The sequence below is a fragment of the Megalopta genalis genome, chromosome 5 (genome assembly GCF_051020955.1).
Source record: "Megalopta genalis isolate 19385.01 chromosome 5, iyMegGena1_principal, whole genome shotgun sequence".
NCBI lineage: Eukaryota > Metazoa > Arthropoda > Insecta > Hymenoptera > Halictidae > Megalopta > Megalopta genalis.
Window position 1 is genome coordinate 29,582,934 of NC_135017.1, and position 16,544 is coordinate 29,599,477.

At 34.2% G+C, this 16,544-nt stretch overlaps 1 protein-coding gene and 1 long non-coding RNA gene across 3 annotated transcripts in view; one reads left to right on the plus strand and one right to left on the minus strand.

Moving 5' to 3' along the window:
- Positions 1-16,544, minus strand: part of LOC117222439 (uncharacterized) — a 291,172-nt gene that overhangs the window by 228,660 nt on the left and 45,968 nt on the right. The gene's annotated exons all lie outside the window — the stretch shown is intronic.
- LOC117222442 (uncharacterized) lies at positions 8,378-15,711 on the plus strand. Its single transcript, XR_004490697.2, has 3 exons — positions 8,378-8,613; positions 10,582-11,370; positions 11,696-15,711. It is a non-coding gene; the product is annotated as an uncharacterized LOC117222442 (long non-coding RNA).

Below are 16,544 nucleotides of genomic sequence, written 5' to 3' on the forward strand. Positions count from 1 at the left end.
TCCTTTCGTTTCTTAAACGGACAGAACTTTCCGATAGACCTAATAATTACCACGGAAATATATTTCACACTTGAAAACAATTTTGATAAATCTTTTTCGGCGATTCTTAGAGCAATCCACATGGAATGACTGGCGTAGAAAGCAGCAGAGACAAAAGCCACGTGAAGAAGCTAAAAATGATGAATGCCGCAAGCAAACCGAGAAAGGTGGACATCACTCTACCTATCGCCCTTTAAACGGACGACCCGAGAAGAAAAATTGGAAAATCGTAGGGGGTAGCAGAACTTTAAGAAACCGGCAATGAAACAAATGGAGTGCAATAAGTGTAATGGCACTACACATTTGTCCGTACTACAGGCAATTTCGGAGCAGATCTGTTTCGTCAGGTTGCACATTGGTTTCCCTCGCTATTTATCTCCGTGCTCGTTTGCACGGTTCAACTTCCTTTGAACCGTCTTCCTCCAGAGATGCTCCACGTGATTTCCCACCGTATCTGAGACCCCAGTTCCAATAAGTAGCTCGCATTTTCCAAGTGTTCAGGTATCCGATCGTCCATTCTATCTTGTCGAGAACAAGAGTACCAAACAAACGTATCTTCTGTTACGTCGGGATGTACTAACTCGAAGAGAAGCAGCGTCTGAACCAAACTTTTAAGACCGGATCGGGGATAAGGGAATAAAAGAATTAATACTTGGGAAAAAAATAGATGAATAGGTAACCCGGACCTAATCCAGAGCTAACCCAATGATGGAAGAATAGAAAAGTACTTCAGAGTTTATTTAATAATGGTAAGCGTTGTCTTTCAAATATCAAGTCACGGTTGTGTCCTATGATCAAAACATAAAAATAACAGCCACATTCCTGTTTTATCTCGTAAAATGGTTAATTATTTCATCAATTATAAGATGTCCCTTCACGGAATGACAGGGTTCTATTTATAACGCAGAGTGACATTACAGTGGTAAACCATTTTTCACAGGACTGTATGCACTTTTGACGTGTGCAAATTTCGGTAATACAAGAATTACTCGGCTATGGTATGTAGCGATTTTTTTAATTCAAGGAAACGTATAAATTGGAAAGGAGTAATAGCATGTTTATTCTGTTTTTACTAATCTTTTAAATTGATGAAGGAAACTTGTTATTAATTTTAATTTCTATGAAATCATGTGTGGAAATGAAAATTTGCACGAAGATCCGCAGTCTAATAATAATATTTTAATTTTAATTCCATCAGAAGAAATGTTTCAGTCAATTAAAGAAACTTATTTCGATTTTCACAAAATTAAATATGAAAATAGAAATTTGCATAAAGATCCACCAAGTCTACTAATCATTTTTGACTTTATCTACATCAAGAGAAATCATTCAGTCAATTAAAAAATGCTGTTTCAGTTTTTACAAAAGAACGTGTGAAAATTATGAAATAAATGTGAAATAACGTTGCTATCACAGGAAGCGGCAACAGATTCGAATTCATTGTAGTATTCATACGCGTGTAATGCAGTTGAACTCGCTTCCGGTCACGAAATATGACGGACATTGGACTGGAAGCAATGGCCGACGAGCATTCGCAAGTCCTCGACCGTGGGTTGCGCGTTTTAATAATGAGACCTGTCACCGATCGATATTATATCGATCGAGACGGATGCGAAATCATCGGTGGATCGAGAAATAAACGTACCTGTCAGGGCAGAACGAGCGCGTGACAAATCACCGACCTGTTGTATCAGCACGGCTAGTTAGAACCAAACAGGTGCATGAACACTGTTCGACTAATCGTTTGAGATACGATCATCGCCGGTAAATATGGAACAACGACCGTCCATCACTTCGGGCAACGAAAATCTGTCGCCAGTCGAATTCGCGCGAGTGTAATTTTTCGATTGACAAACGCAAACAGGCCGCGTCGGAGTCACGGTGATAAATTGTTTCGAGTATGAAATGTGCGGGAACGATATATGTATTTTTAACGCCGACTGAATATCGAGAAACGATAAATTATTATTTAAATGATTTTTTTATTCGACGCTGGTACATTTGTCACGCGAAAAAGTTTTGTAACGTAAATCGTTTCAGAAGGTGTTTACGACAGTCGGATGAATTGAATTCTTCCCGTGTTTTCGAGATACAGTAACTTCACAAGTGAAAAATAATCCTAATCGTCAAGTTCGTTGATGTTTTATGAATCTCTCGCAATAATTGATCAACGCTCCATTTACTGTAGTACACCGTTCAAGTTTCCCGAGAGATTAATCACCGTCGAAGTTACGCGGTGTAAGAACATAATGAGCATTCGATCCTTCTTTTTCTCCCGCACACAAAAGCACGGGAAACTGCACGGAAAGGATACGTTTGTGTCGGAACTGCGATAGAAAATACAAGAGCGTCGAGCAAGGTGGCGATAATAGCTGCGAAACAATTCATTATTGATAGAGCTGTGCTGATAACCTGATTTCAGTGAATCGAGTCTTTTAACCCGTTCGATGCCACGTATATAAATCGGTCACATATAAATACATGGGTGATTCCAGGGTTGGGCAGAATTACAAATGAATTACTCAAGGAATTATAATTACGAAGTAATACAGTTACATTATAATTCAATCACACTGCAATTCGTAATTCAGATCTCCGTTCAATTATATTACAATGTGATACATAATTGCGATTGGAGTGAAATTACATAATAGCAAATAATTAAATTACATTAACTACGAACTACGATGTAATTGAATTAAAATTATGAAGAGATTAAGAAAATACGGCGAAAATTTAAAAAAAAAAACATAGAAATGTACTTCGCTTCTTCAAAATTCAAGTATATAATTCGAAGAACTGCATTTCAGTTACATTGTGTTTCAATTACACTACAATTTGACTACATTGTATTTCAATTACACTGTATTTGAATTGCATTGTATTTTAATTACACTTTTGATAAATATAATTAGCAATTTAATGAACAGAAATATTTGAATTATGAAATTCGATTACAATGCAATTGAATTAGCACAACTCTGAGTTGACACTAATTTTTGACTAGGTTTTGAAACCTGATTTTATTGTAATATATTCGAAAAAACTGTTACCAGGATTTTTAGAATGCAAAACAATTAAGACTAATATTCCCTACGGTAACTTTCTAGAATGTTTGACGTTGATATTAGGCACTTGACTTAAGTTAAGTGACTCTCACGAGTCACACAATGACTGTCGATGAGTGACTCTGGAGAAATACTTTTACCTTCAAGCACGACGGTGTATGGAGAAATATGCACGCGTTGCTCTGGGTTAGGTCTTATACAAACAATAGAATCTACACGGTTCGCTCTCATCGACGATCTTGTCGTTTATCGCAAGTTCAACGTAAACGTACCCTTTAGTCTCGGGCGAAAAGGTTTCCACTTCTGCAGAGTCATTATTTCGCTGTAGCTAGAAACAGGTGGCCCCTTTGAAAGCTATTCGCCTTTTAGCGCGCTACGTGAATGTCGTGTGAAAACAGTGCCCCTACCTAGAAATCCAACGACGTTTGCCAGCATTTCTGATTCACCTTTCATATCTCCCTGATACTGAGCGTTAAACCAGATCTTTATGTGTGCCACTTTTCGATTCACATTTTGATCGGTGAATAACGAGAAATATGTACCTAATGTAAAAAAATTTTATTTTTTTCAATATCAAAGCCTCTATTCAGTGGAAATAGTACATTGCGTTTAAACTGTTCGATAAGAAAAAATGATTATCATTAAGAATTAAACTTCCATCAAAACTGAAATTTCGCTATTTATTTTCCTAAAATAAAATTTCGCTATTTATTTTCCTAAAGACAGTTACATTGCAAATATTGAATAACAAGAAATGCTAAAGATAAAAATTTAATCGTCTTCTACGATTAAATGAATTATTTAATGAATACATTTAAAGTTCGCGCGGTGTCTTCAGTTTTTATCTTTAAACAGTAGAAACCTCTTAAAATGCAACTCTTGCGTTAGGAATTACTTCAATGTGAACCCAAGACGCTTAAAGTATTAGAAGGCTTAAGATCTGCTTATGAGAGGGTCATCTTGTATTCATGTAAGAAAAAGTACTATAAATATTACTTTTTTCTGTTCGAGATATATTTATCTATACAATACAGTTAAATAACATATTTAAATATCTACTTTAATGTATAAATAAAGTATAAAAAGCTATAAAAATATTATTACGTAAGTATGTATTTTTAAACAAAAATATAATTTAATATTCTCTAGGCATTTTTTGACCCTCCCTTATGCTGGGGATTAATAGTAGCTGGCGATTAATCTGCGAACAACAATTACTCCACATTCCAAATCGCACTAGCACCGAAAGCACTAGCGCGACAGATGGTTTACAAAGTGCAGTCTCAATTTCATGTGCAGTTTACCTATCCATCGGCATGCATCATTCAACATTATCGTTTCGCCGACGACACTCCAGCGTTATACGATAGCTTCATTTTACGTACGGCCGAGATTCGATAAAAATGTAAATGCGCCGGACATATTTATGCTGTCGACTTGATCGCGCGAAAAATTTCTATATATTCTCGTTGTTGTCAGGATGAGCCTGAGTTCACGCACGAACAGCATCAATTAGGTTCGTCGAGCGTAACGTATAATTCAGTTGTACTGTGCTGCGTCTTTTCTCTCTACGCATACAACCGATACATACAACCGAAACAAATTTTCACAATATTTTTTACGTAGCCATCGTTGATAACAAAGAACGGACAATAACTCGGTTATAAACTGCATTATCCGAATTTACAACTCTTTTAATCAGTCAGCTGCTACAATATTTTTGGAAAGTCTGGTCTGTAAGTTATCGTAAATACGTGTGCTGTGGAAAGTTTGATTATCTTCATATTTTGTTTAAATACAACACTTTCATAGAATATATTAGGTCTACCGGAAAGAGTTCTGTCCGTTTAAGAAATGAAAGGAAATAATAGATTTTTCATAAATTTAGTAATATTCATATTGTACAATATAATTTCCGTCGTTACTTATGACCTCTTGCCAGCGTGATGGCAATTTGAGAGCAACATTTTTCAAAAATATATGTCTCACATGAATATGTGCATATCTATTGAAATTTGCAATGACATTATCAGACAGAACTTTTCGGTAGATCTAATGTAACTTAATAAAGAATGTCAGATTGAAGAATGTCAAATTATGTCCTCCATGGCATTAGCTGTGTCCTATTTTCTGGCGAATATACTCGTCATAAAGAAATGGCGACATTTTGTGACACTATGACGAGTATAATCGTCGAGAACAGCTAACTGGTTAATATTAGTAGGATAAATTGAAGATATTGACGCAGGAGAATTGGTGTTCAACTTTTCTGTCGTTAGAAAACAGTTACGAATCCACTGAAACTTTGATTCCATACATTTATGCATAAACAGAACATTTTTACTTTTTCGGAAGTGGGAAAAAGTTCTGGTTGGACAGTAATAGTTATTCTGCTTTAAAAAAGTTCAGGTACTTTCGAAGTTTACCGTTTAGTATTATAAGTAGTTGAGTCCTATAAAGAGTTGATGTAAATTTAAACATACCAGAATATTGAATTGGTCGGTGATTTGAAAACGTCAACTATTTTGCCCGATGCTCCTTTGAATGTAAGTACATAAAAATCACAGCTTGTTTGCCGATTTATATTTATCCTGTTTCGAGTTACATAAATAATGCCAAGTAAATTGAACTTTTATATTTTGTTTTAAAATATCCGTTAAGAAATAAATGTTCCTTCAGAATTTTTATCAAACAAATAGAAAATAACTGCTGAAAGCGAACTTTTATGATAAAATTTAAGTGTTCGTGTAAAAATTAACGTAAAACAGAAGAAGAGATAATTGAAAAAAGAGTTAAAATTTTACTAAATAACTAAAACGTATAAAAGTTTACAGTTAAACTACAATTATCAAGTCGTGGTTGCGAATAGTTAACGATCGTCGTTTACAACAGTGGAATTTTCGCTGAGCTCTGAACGGTAATCATAAAAAATATAAATAATATCGAAGTCCATGACCGCGAACAAGGCTCTGTATATAATTTACTAAAACTGCGATGAAAGTAGAAGTAAACGGATCTCTCATCTATAATGTAATCAACCGGAAGGCAGACAGGTTGCATTCGCAGAAAAAGATTGCGTTTCGTGGAAGCTCTTGTAGCGCAGCATCGGTTCGCAAAAAAAAAACCAGGCAAATGTAAGTATTGCGTGAAGCTCGACACGAAGTGCACGCGACACAGATCACGCCACGGCATGGGCGAGCAAGAGCTGCATTCTTATCTCGGTTTCGTTCTTGTAAATTAATGTTAAGAAGATCTAAACGACAGTTTTATGCGCTCGTCGATGCAATTACTCGCGTGAACCGTCCATTGGAAGTGTAACGATAGTTGCTCCATGATTAGCGAGAGTGTAAAATGCAGTCATTCTGTCGAGCAATTTAGTTCGAGAGCGTTATTAATCATTTTCATTTCCTAAGAAATGGAGAGCATGAATGAATTTGACGTGAACGAGCTAAGGAACGTTGCAATCGTTATTATAATACTATTATAATACAATAATAATAATAATAATATTATTATTATATATTTATTATTATATTATATATAATAAATATTATTATTATATTATTATTATAATAATACAATAATATTATTTTATTTATTTATATATTGTAAACGGGATCAAGTCACATTAGCGTATATACGTTATAAAAGTAATTAAAAATATCACATAAAACCTAGTTTGCATGGGCCGTATTATAATTCATTGTATTAAGTTGCATAACAAATTTTTGAAGCTGCATGGATTGTTCGAAAGAAAGTTCAGATGGGAAGACAATTTGTTGACTTCGATACAGACACGATTTTAGGGATGAGAATTACTTATTGTATACTTATAGAAGTTTGGATGAAATAACAAAGTAGGTCTTAATGATCTCGATAGTGCATAAAAATTTTACGAAGTTTGCGCAATTTTTCCTGATTAAATTAAATAGATATAATAATAACTAGACTGCGGATCTTTCTGCAAATTAATAATTGTTTACATCAACCGCAAGATACTGCAATCAAATTGTATATATTACGTATAGTACATTGCAATTACCTAAATACTTCTTTGAAAAAGGAGCTGTATTGTGCAACTATGAATTGTGCTTGTATGTAGCAGAAATATAATTAGTTGTACATGTTTGATCAACCTACTTCTACTATGCATGCTTTCATTGCACGGACACAATCAAATATTATCGTTACACAATTGCTTTCGTAATTAATTTTAATTTTAATTCTTATTAAAATTTACTTTTAAACTCTCTCATATGTTAATGACATATTTAAAATGACCCACAATATTCTTAAATAAATTACATTTTGATTTGAATTACTATTATAAATATAATATTATAAAAATCAATTTTTTGTAATACTTAAAAGCGACAACATATTTAACTTTTTTGAGATAATCTTATTCCCGATTATCAATTATTTTCAGATTCCTCTAATAAGAATATTAAGCCGCAGAATTATTTAATTTTAACGATTTACATTTAATTATTCATTTAAACTAATTTCATAATTTCGTTGCTAATCCACCCAATCTTCTTATCAAGAAAACAATTTATCTTCCAGTTCGAATTATAACGTTCTACAAAGCGCCAGTGCTTCGCAATAAACTCTGCCACGTGAAAGTTATTGCGTCAACCGAAACAGCTGTTGCAAGCACGTAACTTACAATGGATAAGGCTGTCACCTAGAAAAGCGAATTATTTTCTCGTTCATCTCGTTTTCCCTGACGTCGACTGCTATTCGGGTGTACATTTCCACACGAACCCGAGACAAGGTTTCTCTCACAGAGATCTTCTGCTATACTGCGTTAAATTAGCTTTCGAATGTATCAGATAATCGAAAATCAGACAATCGTAATTTCTATTCGTTCGACTTTTCTCTTTGCTTTCACGGATCAAGTTGCAGAATACGAAGTGTAGCAAACGTTGTGTGTGCCACCATCACCGGGATGAAGAAACCTTCTCCGGGGTGCGAGCAGACTCTGAGCAGGGAGAGTATCTTCTTGCCTGTCCAGTCGGTCACGAGTTTAGATCAGACATAGGCTCAGATTTCTCTATGCAACAATGCCCTGACTGCATCGAAATCGTGAGTTGCGAAACTATAGCTGCTCGGGTTACTTTGGTTGCACAGAGGCAACATGGCAGACAGTCTCCTATCTCTTTCTCTGACGTCAGTTACCCCTTTCTCGTGCAGACCAACACAGATGTGCTCGCCGAACGGCATTGTCTATTGACTATCCCCAGTTTAGACTATCGGCGTCACGGACGTACAACGTGTGTCCGAAAATCAATCGGATCGGATGCGTACTTCGATAACTTGCCATAGTGGAACTGACAACCTGACACTGCACAATGGGCTAAAAATCTGGACAAAGTCGATTTAAAAGATCTCGCGTAAAATGTGAAGTTTTTGCTTTCTGCGATGTGGTTGAACATACATCAAACAATATAGTGTTTCTCTGATAATTAGCTTCTGAGTAACTGTTCGCTCATTAATGTTTTAGGTAAGTGCGCGCTTCACTGTCAAAACAAGTATGTACAGTACCTGTGTTTGTGAGATCGGTGATTAATGATGTTAAAAAATTACGAATAATTCAGTGAAGTAGATCTCACGTTTCAAACAGTTCATGTAGAATTTTATTAAATTTTCCGGTGAATCTCGATGCCTCGTTCGATATCATTGAAATCAGCACGGTCTTCTGTTTATGATCGAAAAAGAATTAGCTGTTGATTTTGTGAGGTTGGTCAAAGATGGATAACTGGCACGTGATAGTATTCAAACAAGTAGATAGTATTCTAAACGTTTTTAACACGTTGAATGCCACGTCAGTTTTACAGAAATTGTCCGTGGCGCCACGATGAATTTTCTTTTATGTGATACATATAATGTTGAAATATCATCTGCAATAGATAAGTTACAGTGTATAACCATGTTTGACATGTTAATTGCGACAGGGGTCACTGTTTGAATTGAATAATACAAAATTTTAGATGTTGACATTTGTTTTAAATTATATATAATATTAACACATTGAATGTCACGCCAGTTTTACAGAAATTTAGATGTTGACATTTGTGTGTGTGTGTGTTTTAAATTATATATATATATATATATATATATATATATATATATATATATATATATATATATATAAATAACATATATTAATTATTTTTAATCATTTATTTATATATATAAATAAATGAACATATATTATTAAATATATATTATATATATATATATTATTAAATATATGTTCATTTATTTGTTTTAAATTATACATATATAATTTAAAACAAATGTCAACATCTAAAATTTTGTATTATATATATGGACCGTTTATTTTGAAAGTGGTGCAAGTCCACTTTCTTTCGTTTCGAGAAAATTGAATGTTAGCAGATCTGGCAATTAACAAATATAGGTTAATTATGTGAAGTCTGGGAATGTTTGTACTAATTTATCAATATATAATTTGATTATATAAATTTCTTTTAGGCGAATTTAACTAAAATAATATACAATTTCCAGGCTGCAAATGGACTTACACCACTTTCATAATTAGTCAATTGTAAATATCATTTAATTTCAATTTTGAAATAACAAATATCACTTAAAATACATCTCATATTAATCCAATTTTGTTTGTAAATAATAACAAGAAATAAAATAGGATTAGCATTTTTTATTTTGAACGTTAATTATATTTATATATTGTTAAACTTAACACAAGATATTGGTATTATTAATTATTTATGCTCTTCATGTGGCAGTGTTTTGAAATATTCATGATGGACAGGAGGTATATAAGGTAATAGCTGCTGCATATCCTTATTTTTTTCGTATGTAATAGGCTTGGCATCGTGATGGAAATTAGACTTACACCACTTTTATAATCAATGGTTACGCAATTTCTTTTACGGCTAATTTTAAATTGAACAAGGCATTGGCATTTTTTAAGATATTAAATACTAACTAGTTATAAACAAAAAGTTTACACTAAATTAAGCATAAATTACGTCATACTTCATTTTTTTAAAAAAGGACTTACACCACTTTCAAAATAAACGGCCCATATATATAATTTAAAACAAATGTCAACATCTAAATTTCTGTAAGGCTGGCGTGACATTCAACGTGTTAATATTATATATAATTTAAAACAAATATCAACATCTAAATTTCTGTAAAACTGGCGTGACATTCAACGTGTTAATATTATATATAATTTAAAACAAATGTCAACATCTAAAATTTTGTATTATTACATATATATATATTTCTATCAATTTGGACGCGCCGGTCACCGGTGGCCCCCATGGCGTCACCGCCAAGTTAAGTGCCGGTCACCGATGACCCCTGTGACATTCAACGTGTTAATTGGATTCTTAGAGAAATAAAACTTGTATATATATATTAGAGTAAAATAGAATAAAATAATTTATACCCAATGAATGTTTTTACGAAATTGCAGCAAACATTGACATCGTTTCACTCCCAAGTACTCTTGTTGCTACAAAAACAATATTGAACAAAGTTTGACAATGTTTGATATCGAATAAAATGTTTTACTTAATTACAAATTGCAATGGTGCCAAAAATAGTAGAAAAATGTGATGAAATGAAATAGAATGAAACGAACAATGGAGTGTCTCCAAGGGACATGAGGTTTCGAGTAGCGGGCAGTCACCAAAAAAGCGAATAGCGGCGATATTGGGAAGTCAGCCACCCAATACAGGGAAGTCTGTGAAGGAAGGGAAAACTTCTCTCTTCGCATAACTTCTTGATGTAATCGGCTTTTCATGTTCGAGGGAACTTGAGCATGAAAAGGCGACTACACCGCTCGAGAAATACGATTCCGATTCAACTTACTCGGCAAAGTTAAGGAAGGAAGAAGATGGCCGCAATGGTTGTCTGTTGAAGGGCAGAGCAGCGTTAGTCAGAGATAAGAAGCCTGTACACGAAACAGACCCTGAAGAACACACGCGACAATGCACCTCTCGAAAAAAGCCTCTTATCAAGGTTAGCACCGCGCAACGCAGAGTGGCAAATTCTGACAAAACCAGTTTACAGAAGTGGCGCTGCTCGATCTCGTTAGACACAAAGAGATCTCTAAGGTGAAGAGCCTTGGGACCTTTCGATTTCAACTTGAATCGTGGAGTCCTCGTGAGAGTTTTCAGGCAGCAATACTGTGCTGAGCTGAATCTTGATAGTCTCAATACAGAGACTGGAGACTACTGGAGTCGAATATAATTCTTTTGCAGTAAGTACAATACTTGCTGTCAATGTCCTCGGCGAATCATCAATTCGGAAGCCAAATTCAGAAGCCAATTTTCTTTGAAAACTTCTTTCCTTCAATTTTTTTCGAAAATAGGTCACGCAGTGCAAACACATCTTTATCGTAGATATCGTAAATAGCAGCACTTAGATTGGCCATCGAATGACTAAATGAATTAGTTAAGTTACTTCCCCTTTTTTAAAAAAAGCATCGACATTTTTCTTTCCTTTCCCATCTAGTTAAGTTTATTTGTATGTCATCTTATAGACAAAAATTGTACTTTACGTGTGGAATTGTTACATTTTTTCAGCTTTGCAAAATCCTTCAGAGCTGTCGGGCTAACCCTTTGCACTCAAAGCCATTGGAACTCTAAATCCAAGATAGTAACTCAAATATCCGTTCCTTCGATATAAACTTTGGCGATGTAAAAATTAGTTTAGAACGTAATATAACAATTTTCAATGGTGCCTCGAAGTCCATACATGAAGCAAGCGATCAGGGAAACTTCGCTACTGAAAGGCAGCATCTTTTTCAGCAACAGGACAAATACGTATATGATTCCTGTTTACGTAACTACTATATTTCCTACGTCCGTTGAGGTCAACTTCATTTCCAAATAGTCTCCAAATGTCAATTCCATCAGGATCACCTACAGATCCGAAAGCCACTGTCTCCATGAATGAAACGAAAACAACGGGCATCGGAAGCCCACCGGACTCGTGAAAGTTCCTCAACAATTCAGATCCACCGAAAGCCCCCGAATCGAAGTTCGTCGAAATTTGCATAGCAAATATTACCTTCATCCGAGGTTTGCTGAAGCTTCGCTGGAATTACCTTTGCAACGACCATCAGTTCGATCCGAGACCCTTCTCGACGCTAGGTTGGGTCATTTCATGTAGTTAAGTTCGGATACGAAATCTCGCGTGCGCCTATTGTTTACGGTGTACTAAGAACTTTCGTCTTTCATACTTTCTTCGGAGTAGAAACCTCTTGTCTGAATGCTCGACTTATGTCCAAATGCTGAAGGTCGAACAAGGGCTCCCGTGACGCTAAGTATTTCTGTAGAAGGGCAAAGAGTGATCTTATCTTGGCTGTCCAATCGAGAAGAATTGCAGGATATTGCATCTAGCGGAATATTGTAAAAATAAATGTTCGGATAAGAATACACATGCTTCCGCATTTTCAAAGAGATCGAATTAAGAAGTTTCGACTTGATGAACTATAGGTATCGAACACGACTCTGGTCAAAAATTCAAGTGAAACTATGTACCTGCTATATTCTTTACCACAATTGGAACGTTCAACACTAGATTTACGGGACCCATCGAAATGACGGGTCACTAATTTTTTAATTTAGGATTATTCATATCGTGAAGATACATTTATGAGTTATTTATTCAATTTATATGTTACAATAACACTTGTTAAAAATCAGAATAAATGTCTTATCGTTACTTTTATAAACTAATATAAAACAGCTGTTTTCTGTGCTCCGTAAATCTAGCGTCAAGAGTAATTTTATTCGACAACGGAGTACGAAAGCAGACGTGCGTGCTGAAGTACTTACATAGTTTATGCGCAACGTAATCTTAGGAGTGTCATATGCAAATAAGTAACTTGGCAATTGCTATATATGTATTCCACGCTCAGAATTCGTGAAATCTAATAGTTCACAAACATGGAACAGTCAGTGATGATCAAGTAATGTTTGTACAGCACTTCATCAGAGTAGTGTGCCACTGTTACTATGCCCTTAGAATAATTTTGCTTAAAAAATAACATTTTTAAATTAAAGATATTGAATTGTTTAAATAAAATTTGATCTGTAATTTTCATAGTCGAATCAAAACTTTAACTTCTTAAGACTTATAAAATGCGAAAACTAAGTTTTTAAATTTCTGATATAAGGTTTGATGTGCTTTTGCCTTGATCTTGTGGCAACGCTTAAGAAACACATTACAAATAAAGATGAAAAAAGTACAAAAGTGTTGCTAGAAAAAAAAGACTCTCTGTCCAGTTCGTCGTGGAGTAAACGTCGAAAATGTAATCATCGTAGGGTTTGAGTCCTCTCGAAGTTAGCTCTACCGTAGAATTTCCACGGCGGCCACCGCACTCGTCGGAAAAAAGGAACCTTCAGACCTAGGCAAGCCTTCCAAAACACCGAATGTTTAGACGAAGAGATTACAAAGAGGATAATTGTCTAGCACCGAGGGAAGCTTACAGGCCGCAGTGCCAGGTGTGGCTGCAATGTTCGCGAAACTTTGTAATTAGTAATTGTGGCAAGGGAGACAGAGAGTCACGAGACGTTGTGTACACGATCTCTTAAAAATAGATACACGTTGACGTTTCTGCTGTCGTGTCATGCACATGTGGGTGACGGAATTGATTATTCGCATTTGAAAATTATGTTTTACGATAATCTGTTATACATATCTTCCTCATTTTATTAGAATTAGCAAAGCGTAAGAATGTTGAAAATATGATTGATGTCACACAACTTAAACTTACAATTTCAATTTGATTACTGTTCAGAATGTAATTCATGTCATATAATTTAAATTTTCAATTTTAATTCAAATTTTAATCAATTACTGTTCAGAATGTAACTGGTGTTACACAACTTAATATTTCAATTTTAATTTGATTACTGTTGAAAATGTCATTGATCTCATACAGCTTAATTTTTCAATTGTAATTACTGCAGAAAATGTAACCGGTGTCACGTAACTTAACTTCTCAATTTTGATGTCGTTATTCTTCTGAAAAGAATTCATATAATACAACTTAACGTTTCAATTTTAATTTAATCATTATCATTAAATGTTGATTGTGCAGGGCGATGTGCGCGAACGTGAAATTCTTCAACATATGGACCGTTTATTTTGAAAGTGGTGTAAGTCCTTTTTTAAAAAAAATGTGATATGACGTAATTTATGCTTAATTTAGTGTACACTTTTTGTTTATAACTAGTTAATATTTAATATCTTAAAAAATGCCAATGCTTTGTTCAATTTAAAATTGGCCGGTAAAAGAAATTGCGTAACCATTGATTATGAAAGTGGTGTAAGTCCAATTTCCATCACGATGCCAAGCCTATTACATACGAAAAATATAAGGATATGCAGCAGCTATTACCTTATATACCTCCTGTGCGTCATGAATATTTCAAATATTTATATTTTTTATTATAATATTTTTATCAATATTTCAAAACATGAAGAGCATAAATAATTAATAATACCAATATCTTGTGTTAAGTTTAACAATATATAAATATAATTAACGTTCAAAATAAAAAATGCTAATTCTATTTTATTTCTTGTTATTATTTACAAACAAAATTGGATTAATATGAGATGTATTTTAAGTGATATTTGTTATTTCAAAATTAAAATTAAATGATATTTACAATTGACTAATTATGAAAGTGGTGTAAGTCCATTTGCAGCCTGGAAATTGTATATTATTTTAGTTAAATTCGCCTAAAAGAAATCTATATAATCAAATTACATATTGATAAATTAGTACAAACATTCCCAGACTTCACATAATTAACCTATATTTGTTAATTGTCAGATCTGCTAACATTCAATTTTCTCGAAACGAAAGAAAGTGGACTTGCACCACTTTCAAATTAAACGGTCCATATGTGCTCCAGACAAAATGGTATTATCATTTCGCAAGCTATAATAACGAGTTCTCGGAAAACAAACTTTCTTCCATCGTGGTAAAAGTTGCATCGATCCTGCAAAATATCTGAAACTTGGGGTCGAAGTTGAAGTCGTACAATTAACCTTTCGCCGATGTTGAGAAAGATTCTGAATGGGTTCAGTAACTACTTGCAAAACGACTAACCGCGTTATTGCTGGATTCAGTTCACAGCTTTCACCGGTGGCTTGTATTCAAAGTGATTCACAGAAACTGGAGATTGTTCCGAAAACTACTACCTACTCTTGCTGTGTAGATGCTTATCGATTGACGGTTGACTATCTTGCTAACTGCGCGGTTGCGATTGTTCCTAGACACAAAGTGTATATTGGCGACGGCGGCTGCCCGCAGGGACCTCTTCAAGCGACTACAACCTTGTCTTTGTCACGGCTTGGAAGCCCTGTTCAACATGAAATTATTTCGAAACTTGCATTCTGCATTGATGAACTATGTATAACATCTATAGACAAGGAATCTCGAAAGAAATTCATAATTAGTTATGATAAGTGCACTCGAATTTTTTCTATATAGATTTTTGTGTTCATTTCGTAATACGTTTGTAGCCATAATGTATTTTAATGTAACTTTTTAATATAATAATAATTTAATGTAATGATACTTTAATATAATATTATTTTAATGTAATAAGTTTTTTTTTACTAATTTGATTATCTGGATAGAAAATAAAAACTTTCTAAGTTAGTTGTAAACCAAAATTAATCACAAATGTACAAATGTATCTCTTATTTTAATAATGTTAATAGATTGAGAAGAAGTTAACAATGCCTGAAATATTTCTTTTATACGTTTATACCTTAGTGTTTTATCTAATCATTTTTGTCATTAGGCTGAGGATCTTTATGCCAAAAAAAGGTATATTAGACAATTGCAGCAAACATGAGTCCCATCAAAATTTCTTTCTTTAATAACTTCGTGGAGCAGAAAATAATCCCGGAATTCTGTTGACATTTTCATTATTTTAAATGTCAATCACCCATTTTCGTCATAAATGAATAAAATCCGAAGTCCACTAATCCATGAAACATATTTCAGAAAGTAATTTCGTTTTTCAAAAAGCCTTTGTATTGTACGGGTGTTAAAAAAAAAGTACTTCGATTCGGTATTTTGCCAATAAAAAACAGGACCTCTGCGAGTGTAAGATTTCAAAGCTACCAGAGAATGGTAGCTACCGTGTACACGAAATAAACGTTAAAACATCGTGTTACATTTTCTCGTGGAGGAACGAAATTACTTTCCGAACAATCCAATAATTTCAAAAATAGCATCACGATATAATTGAATGTCAAATTTTATGCATGACTGCGGAGTATCGCGTTCGTCGAACCAAATGCAAATTATATATATACATATAGACTTTCGACCCGATAACTGATCCCTTATTTCCTCGCAATAACGAGATGTGTGTCCACAAGAATGCGTGTCCACCCGCC